Below are 10,013 nucleotides of genomic sequence, written 5' to 3'. Positions count from 1 at the left end.
ATCTCTTCTCGCGCCACCCAACCCTTCTTCGTCCTCAGTCCCAGACACGATCTCGTTCACCGAAAAATGTCACAGGCGCGAGACAGGATCGCCCTCCACTAGTCATTTTCCAACAAAGCTATACGGCCAAGCGAGGATTAGGTTCAAGAAAGAACGCAACTAAAACCGACTGATTGCCTAATATTCGCTAATTAACATTTTAATTAGAAAAGAAAACGGCATCGTGTATTTAGAAAGTTGTTGGTTATAATCCAAAGCCACCTAACCGTCCACTCTTAAAAAGATGTAACGCGCGTACACTATTATACGGCGTCCTGATACGGCGTCCTTTTAATTTGGGCGCGAAAATATAGTTCTGATTTTATGTGGGCTCCATCTCCGCGTGGCACAGCCTAACGCCATGAAGCCAAAGCGACAAATCATGCGCATCGCTGTGACAACGCCACTTAGAAGGGGCGAGGAGCGCGGCGGCCGAAAAGATTGCGGTACCACGATTCGCGTCCAAATTAGGCGTTTTAGGACGCCGTGAACTACTTCACGTGCGTTACATCTCTTTAAAAATGAATGATTTGGTGTTTTCGATGACTACAGATAAGGCACAAACCGCAATTGCGTAACTCTGACGTCTTTTCTAGAAAAATGTCTAGTCGTTAAAAAAAATCGCCTTGTATAAGCACGATTGTAAGGCAGTTCTTTACGTCCGGCGACATCATTACGGCACGGAAGGAGACGTTGACCACAGACCATACGCTGTGTATGATCTGTGGTCACTGTTTTTTGTTGTTTTTTCGTAGGAGAATGAGCAAACATTTGATACCAAATAAAATAGATTTAGCATTCATTAAATTCGGCTTGTTTACTTGATTCTAATCAATATTTGATTTGATTACACTTTTGTTTTGTACCCGCACACGCCTAATTTATTCCCTAATGAATTACAAGTAATAATTACATTGTTTTGTCGTGCGAGGTCATCACAATTTATTATTAACAATCGGAGCTATGCGATTACGCGGAGGAGGCGCATTTGAAGATATTCAAAATTGTTCTGAATACACAAACAACTTCAAACGTCTTGCTGTTTGGGTCCTTTCCTACACGCAGGACCAATAATAAAGCCAAAACCTTATAGAGGAGACTATCTCTATCAACTCAATGCGCCAACACGATGTGAAGCGTGTCTGCGTACGTTGGAAACAAGATGCCGGCGAGCAAACCATAGCGTCGAATGTCCATGCATCAAAATGTCCGTGCACCGAAATATCCGGGCACCGAAAAGTCCCACAGCGAAAAGTCTTTGCAGCAAAAAGTCCGTACACTGAAATGTCTGTGCACCAAAAAGTCCGCACCGAAATTCCCTACAGCAAAACACTCTACACCAAAAGTGCTAGACCCAGGTGACGGATGGGATCCTCCGTCACCTCTGCCGGTTTACGAACCATAATGATTCAGAACCACTGGCCTATGGAGTGCCATCCCTGATATACAGAAAACGCCGCTCGTACTTCCCGTTGTCGCATGAATCCGCCTAAAGAACGAAAGATGCCAAATTGTATATTTATATTAAAATTTATACTTCAATGACTACTTCTTTGAACAGAACAAGGTATTTGTGCTCTCACAACAGCAAGAATCGTCTTCCAAACCAATGCTAAAAAAGAGCCAATGCAACTCGTTCGGAAGAGTAAGTGCCAAGCTCGCTCAAAACAGCTACTCGGTCAGCTCCTTGTCGCAGGTGTGCCGGCTGGCTTCTGGATAATCTTTTTAAATCCTGGAAGCTTTCATTTCCTCCACCCCAAACTTGTCAAAAAAAAAAAAAAAAAAACAGGCAGCCGGCAGAAAAACTAAAACAAAAACAAAAGTCGGAAAATGGCGAGGAGGAAACAAGAGGCGATTTCCTCCTTTCACAGTGGCGAGAAGGAAAGTGAGGGTCGGGTTCCTTCTCTCTGCTTGCGGGCCGGCCTTTAAGCGGGCCGGATGTGTTTTTGATTGTTTTCTTCTGTAAATAAACTTTATCCTTTATTCTAGTCGGGTAACCCTGGAACACTTCAGATCTGCGTATACATTGCACACCATTCTTTGGACGTTGGCTCCAAATAATTTTGACAATATTTTCGAGAGACTATTTCTAAACGCGTAAATGTCAGAGTCCCACTAGAGCAACGATCAAAAACGGAGGCGCGCGAAGGTATCTCTGGCAGGTTTGCGAGAACTCAAGCTTACTTTGAGAGCTCCGACAAATTGCAAGCCTCGTCTCGCTCTGGTGGGGCTCGGGCATGAAGGACCGCACTACCGATACAGCAGCACATAACGGTTATTTTGGGTCGTTTTCGTGAATGTCCCGAATTGCGAACAAAAGGCAGCGCTCCTGAACGTGTCGTCGAGTTCATATATAGGGCCTTCGTCGGCCGGGTAGCTATTCAGATTCGACGGCGTGGCACCCCTTGGGAGAACTACAAATCTGCATACTAGGAGTCCGAGACGTGCCGCAATCCTTTCACGTTTTCACGTCACTCCGCAGACTGGATGCCCCTTCTCGTCGTCATAGAAAGCGCGAAAAGTGCCGAGCGAGAGCTCCAATTTTACTCGAGTGGAAGTAGAGAGCCTAGATTGAAGAAAAAGAGCGGGTGAAAGGACGGAGAGAGAGAGAGCGTTCGAAATTTGATGGTGGACGGCAGCTCCACAGATCGGTCACTCGTGCGCATGCGTGAGTTGTTGCGTAACGAGAAGGATACCGGGTTATCCGACGCTTTCACCTCTTTAGCGCAGCTTGTGTTGAAAGCGCGGAACATAAGCCACGTGAACCCCGATGGAGCAGTTCGAGGCACTCTCAAATCTAGGCACACGGAGCAAGAGACACTTCAGTTTTTTTGTTTTTTTTTATGAGTATATTTTGTCGGAATGCAGGGGCTTGAACTGACGTGGAAAATGCACACGGGGACATTGAAAAAGGCGCGGATATCGTTCCTTTCAAAAACAGAACGTTAAAAATGGTAGAAATACGCCAAAAAAGAAAGTACGAAAACGGCACACATGCACCGAAAAACAAAAAAAGAAAAAATATTGGAATCAATTGTAAGCCGATTTGAATCCGAATAGGTCTCTGAAAGGCGCGTAAGGAGTAAAGCATACACAGTCGGGAATCTTATACAAACACATGCAACCGAGCGTGCACATCGTGTGAGAGGCACCTGCACAGTCCCATGGGCCTACACGCCGTATATGGCCTTACGATGGACTGCAAGGGACGCTACGAGCCAGCGAAACCAATCAAATGCCACGTGAGTGTCACCTGACTTGAGGGAAAGACGCAGCGACGCCCTCGGCGCGTGGACACGCGATGCGTTCACGGCGCTGGGTTGGCTTTGATGGCTCGTAGGGCTAACCGTCTTTCCTGCTTGTTGTCTCACTTTCTCGCGTTCTTTCTAAGTTTTTTTTTTATTTTTTTGTACTTTTGTGTTACGTCGAATGCGTCGAAAGCTGGGGCTTTGCGGAGAAACGAGACACCTAATATTAGGTTTTTCGTTTTTCTGCAGAGAACCAGCTTTCGACGCGTTCGAAGAGGGAAAACGTTTTGGTCCCACTTGGAGAGACACATTAAATAGAGCCGTTTGGACGCGCATCTTTTTTTTTCCCCTTTTTTATGCTTTAGCGTATAAGGGCAGTTTTAGACTCAGCTGCAGGTACCAAGAACTTGCCTTATAGAGGCCATGAAACAAATTTTGTTTTGGGATAAAGGAATTTAGATTTGGGATTTTACCAATAGCAGATCGTTTAGTGGTCCAAAAGAAAGAATATAGGAATTTGAAAGCCTGATTTCCAGAGCGAAAATGTGAGAACCCAGCGGACTACTTCGTACCTTCTTCCCTTCGAAAGCTCTCTGCGCCTTCACTGGGCGCGTTAAGTCCGTACTCCGGAAAGCAAGAGTTTGCGCTCCGTTCCCTAGACGGACAGGAGTGCCGCCGGAGACTGACACTCGAGCGCGCTCTTCGAGCACCGAGTATTTCTCGGAGCGGGAGTGACTTCTTCGCGCTCCGTGACGTCACGCTCACAAACAAGATGGCTACGCTGACTGAAACATTGTCAAAACTATAAGGGCGCTCCCCGACCGGTGCCCTTTTTCAGTTGTATAGTGCTCAATCGAGCAGATGAAAACGATTTGATCTGAAAGCCAGGAATTAACATTCCGGAATAGGTTTGTTCGCGCATCTCGCCTGAAAACGAATTCCTCTATCAAATGATAGCCTGCCGACAGCACTGCAACAGAAAAGTTGTCGAGATGAGAAGACAATCGAACTGCTGCCCTTTATAGTACGCTTAGTCCAGCCAACAAGAATACTTAGATTGGAAAGGCGAAATATCAGTTAGAGTCAAGGAAAAGGTTTGTTGATGCGTCTCGCCTGAAAGCGATTTCGTCTATCAAATGGTAGCGTGCCGATAGCTCAGCGACAGAAGCGTCGTCGACATGAGAAGACAGGCGGACCTCTGCCCTTTTAAGAATGCTTACCCCAACCCCAGCGAATAAAGATTTTCCGATTGGAAAACGGAAACATCTGTTAGTTTTGAAAGAAAAGGTTTGTTCATGCATCTCGCCTGAAAACGAATTCCTCTATCGAACGGTTGAGTGCCCATAGCTCAGCGACAGAAACATTGTCGAAATAAAAAGACAGCAGGATCGCTGCCTTTAGAATGCTTAGCCCAGCGAGGAAGCCAAACATCTGTTAGCTTTGGGGAGAAGGTTCTGATCATGCATCTAAAGTGAAAACGAGTTGACGTGCTATCTTATTAAACGGTGGTGTGCCGGTGTCGGCGCAGCACAACGACGGGTTCCGTCTCGCGCTGCAAAACGGAATCACGGAACATCTGACAAGTTTGATAGTTTCCTGCGTTGGCAAGCGAGTACAAGAATGTTGTCTTTCATTCAAATCTGAACAGCAAGCATGGTCAATAAATAGATCAGTCAAGGTAACTTTCGCGGTATGTGCTCGAAGCGAGTTTTCAAACCTTTCAACAATATTAAAACATACGTAGAAACTTCCTAACGTTACCGCCTTTATGTTTTGTTTGTTTGATCTACACTCTGTCGTTCCACAGAGTCCTTAATTTATTTATCTTCGAAATAATTTTGACTTCTGCCACCCGTATCCACGAGATGCTGGGTTCGTCATAACCGTGCGGTCGGAAACGCGTGGTTCATGCGGCTCGTCGATGGTTTCAGTGTGTCACGCTCCTGTATACGCTGTGCTCAGGTTAGTTGTTGCGCTCGGAGTGTGAAACTGGGAGCGTCAGAGTGGGAGTAAAGGGGCGTAGACTTAACGCGCCCAATGTGATGCATCCGCGGTACCCAAAGCACGTCACCCGTCCCCAACGCACGTCACACGACATCCGACCTCATTATCAGTGTTGCCAACTGGAAAATCGAAAACCCGCATGCAGTCGGAATCCCGAAAACCGCTAAAAACCGCTAAATCCAAAACACAACGCAAAAATGACTTTAAAAAATTGCTTTAATTCTTGCCCAAAGGTACAATAACAGTATAGATCATATCAATGTCATCTGAAAGGAAGCTTTCTTTTTCTTGTGACTAAAAGGAGAAATCTGTCACGCCACGACACAGTTCACCTAGGTGATACGAAGCCAAAATTGCGGAGTGAGCGCATATGAACATGGAAAGGGACCCTTCAGCAGTGCGTGACTGGTCAGACTTCTGTTCAACTTGTAGAGTCGTCAACCTGCCAGAGGAGAAGGGTGCAGCAGCCGAAACATGCTTCTTTGTCTCAGCTTGCGCTACCAAATCCACCAGGAACCTTCAGTAGGCAGTCTTTAAGTTTGGGGTCTTGTAGCAAGGCTTTTATAAACCTATGAGCGTACTTCACCCGGCCCATTTCACGAAGCAGTCACAAAAACGCCAAAGGAACGTTGGGACATTCATGCTGTTCAAAGGTGCACGCACCAAACAGGGAGGCATGTTCCGATATTCGACGCCTTAATGTTTTGATGACGTCACAGGTGCTACTCCCACTAACCAGAGCATTACTGAGAGTAAGCAAAGACGACTGTGGCTGATTATGAATACGACAGGTGCATAGTTGACAGTAAATAGATATTAAACTTCTATATCTCTAAAAAAGACCGCGAAAATTACATAAAACCGGCTAAAAATCCCGCCGCTCGCAAAACAATAATTTATCCCGCTAAACAGAAACAAAAACCGCTAAGTTTAGCGGGAAAACCTCTAAATTGGCAACACTGCTCATTATATTCCCTTCGACTCGAAGCTGACTGTGCAGTGGGAGCTACGCGCTTGCCAGACCGATCCGCCGCCTCCCTTTCGCCGCCTGACCTTATGCATTCTCTGCGCGTGGGTATGCGGGAGGGAGCGTGATCACGTGGCAAAAGATAGAAGTGTGACCGGCCCAACGAGCACGTAGCTTCCAGAGCACTGTCAGCTCAAGGGTGAAAGGGGTAAAGAAAGAATTTTTTTGTCTAAATTTAAGCGGCGGGCTAATCTTCTAGGGCGATGTCCGGGTACACAAACGAGGGTCCAAGAAAGGCGAGAGTTCGTCCTTTCTCTCTTCTTGAAATGTTGGGTAGGCTACGCGATTTGTGAGATGAGGAGGAAAGCTAAGAAAGAAAAAGTTAAAAAAAATCGTTTCATGGTCCCTTTAGAGCTGCAGTACAGCCAAAGCTACAAGGTAGAGAGTGTATACCGACCTGTTCAAAAGGAGGGAAATGGGGAACGGGGGAATCCCAGCCCTTCTCTCCCTTTCCTCCTTTCTCTCCTGTTGAACAAGTTGGCATACGCTCTCTCCCCTGTAGCTTTAGGGAGTTTTCGTAGAGTTTTCGCCACTCCGCAACGCCCTCCGCAACCAGCTACTGTACCCGGGACTCTACAGCCAAGGCTATCGGCGCGCAGGCGCAGTAGCTATTTTTTCGTTGCGGAGGGCTTAGCGGAGGAGGAAACGCGGTCTACGAAAACTCCCTATTGGCTGTACTGCACGGTTGTCGTCGCTGCACGACTAAAATGAATGCAGGAATCTGAGTCATTTTCGACAAAGTAGGGCGTGCTTGTATTATGTTACGAAAACAAGCGGAGAGCAACAAAAGAGATTAAGAGAGGAAATTGCACAGTCCCATTTTCGTGCTTTTTGTTGGTTTTTGTTCGTTCTTGGTCCCTTTCCTTCACTGAGAATAAAATAAAACAAAAAATAGGCTAACCTAGATAGAAAAAAGTTTAACGATGCTCTTTTAGCTTGAAAGGCCAGTTTCGTTCTAACCAGCAAAGACAAAACCATTTTATAACAATGAACCATTTGAGAAAGTCGCCGGTTCAGAAGGCTCTTTTATGAAAATACGTGAACAATGCGCGGATTAGAAAGGGTAGGGAAGGGGCGTCCTAAAGCGAACTTGGGGCGAAAAGGTAAGCCACAGTAGGGACTAAAGAGACATTGGGGGATCCCAATCTAGGTCACTGCAGCTCAATAGACCCAGCAGGATCTAAGGCCAGATTCTCAAAGCGAACTTACGACGAAAAAAATGCGTACGACAAATTTGAAAGAAAATCCGTATTCTCGAAACGAAATTGTCGTAACTTTTGCGCAGGTTACGACAAAATCCTACGACAGCTCCGAAGCTGTCTTACGCACTTTCTACGATCAAATTAACATGGCCGACAACGTCGCTCAGTTGCTCGGTCGCGACGACCCAACGGACATTTATTTTTCTGCCTGCTCTTCTTGCGCGTCCCGACTTCAAGCAGCAAGAAAAAAATGAAGAAGTACTTGAAACCGACCACGACGAACATGAACGCTGGATCCAGACACCCGGAAAAGGCAACAAAGGCGACGATCCCACCGACCAAGCGAGCTCGACAGAATATATAGGCCTAGCAGGCACTCCGACCCGTTCCGGCACAGCATTGCTCAGACGGTCCTTGGCCAAGACCGTCTGCCCACGACCGGCTAGCTTGCTGAATGGAATATGCCCGCGCGATCCTTGTGGACCCTCCCCGTATGAATAGTTTGATAGCTGAACTAAATTTCAGAGGTCAACCGATTCCCCTTATCATCTCGATCACCTTGTTTTCCGAGGCAGCGGTGACGAAAGCTGTCGTCGAAAAGGGACTCCTCGATTCTATCTCCTTGTTTTGTGTGATATAGAGCTCAAATAAACGCCGTATGGATTACCTTCGCAACACGGTATGTACACTTTGTTATCAGTATGCCATTTTTAACTGTCGAGCTGTATCAGTTTGTGGGAGCTACGCGATGCCGGTCCAACCTTTCTTTGCCGAGTGTCACGTCAGTATCGAGTTGCAATCGTAGAAGATCGGTCCCGAAGCGCTTACCGAAACGCAGTCTGAATCCAGCACTTCGATCAAACGCACGCGTCCGCTCCGAGTGTGAACAGGTATTTGCGTGACTCTTGATGACACTCTCGTAGTTCAAACGTATCTTTTTTAACGTCGGCTCACTCCTGCATTTCCGAGCACGCGAGAAACGCCGCGGCGGTTTGTTTCCTTCTACGTCGCTCTGCAAACGACTGGCACGGGGCTTTTACCAACGATGACAGTCGTGTTGACTTCGTAGCAATCGAGTTTGTAGCAGTCAACGAAGCGTTTAAATCCTGTTAGCGTCGATATACCACTGCACGGACACGAACCCCAGACAAGCGGTGGTGGAAAGGTCGCCCGCGTTTATGAGAATCAGCTTGAACACTACACATTTACACACAGACAGGACAGGACATACACGGAGCTGTCTATCAACGAGTGGTTAGCCTGTGTTTGTTATTAAAAATCCACGTGCTCCGAACTATGCCTAGCTCTCTAATTGGTTGTTCGTTTTGCCGAAGACGCCGTTGCCATAGCAACAGCACCGGAAGTCATCGTTTCTCCGTAGGAGGTCGTAACTTTCCTCCTCTCACTTAAGAACGCGTTTGTGAATACCGTTCTCGCCTCATCTTACGATGATCGTAACTTTACGAACTTCGTAGCTAAGTTGTCGTAGGTAAGAGGTTCTTTATGAATCTGAGGCCAGATTCATAAAAAACCTCTTACCTACGACAACTTAGCTACGAAGTTCGTAAAGTTACGATCATCGTAAGATGAGGCGAGAACGGTATTCACAAACGCGTTCTTAAGTGAGAGGAGGAAAGTTACGACCTCTTACGGAGAAGCGATGACTTCCGGTGCTGTTGCTATGGCAACGGCGTCTTCGGCAGAACGAACAACCAATTAGAGAGCTAGGCATAGTTCGGAGCACGTGGATTTTTAATAACAAACACAGGCTAACCACTCGTTGATAGACAGCTCCGTGTATGTCCTGTCCTGTGTGTAAATGTGTTGTGTTCAAGCTGATTCTCATAAACACGGGCGACCTTTCCACCACCGCTTGTCTGGGGTTCGTGTCCGTGCAGTGGTATATCGACGCTAACACGATTTAAACGCTTCGTTGACTGCTACAAACTCGATCGCTACGAAGTCAACACAACTGTCATCGTTGGTAAAAGCTCCGTGCCAGTCATTTGCAAAGCGACGTAGAAGGAAACAAACCGCCGCGGCGTTTCTCGCGGCCTCGGAAATGCAGGAGTGAGCCGACGGTAAAAAAGATGCGTTTGAACTACGAGAGTGTCAGCAAGAGTCACTCAAATAGCTGTTCACACTCGGAGCGGACGCGTGCGTTTGATGGAAGTGCTGGATTCAGACTGCGTTTCGGTAAGCGCTTCGGGACCGATCTTCTACGATTGCAACTCGATACTGACGTGACACTCGGCAAAGAAAGGTTGGACCGGCATCGCGTAGCTCCCACAAACTGATACAGCTCGACAGTTAAAAATGGCATACTAATAACAAAGTGTACATACCGTGTTGCGAAGGTAATCCATACGGCGTTTATTTGAGCTCTATATCACACAAAACAAGGAGATAGAATCGATGAGTCCCTTTTCGACGACAGCGTTCGTCACCGCTACCTCGGAAAACAAGGTGATCGAGATGATAAGGGGAATCGGT

This window comes from Ixodes scapularis, unplaced genomic scaffold (assembly GCF_016920785.2).
Source record: "Ixodes scapularis isolate PalLabHiFi unplaced genomic scaffold, ASM1692078v2 PGA_scaffold13__105_contigs__length_92229423, whole genome shotgun sequence".
NCBI classification, from domain to species: Eukaryota; Metazoa; Arthropoda; class Arachnida; order Ixodida; family Ixodidae; genus Ixodes; species Ixodes scapularis.
The sequence above is the reverse complement of the archived record's forward strand: the minus strand, read 5'-3'. Positions refer to the sequence as shown.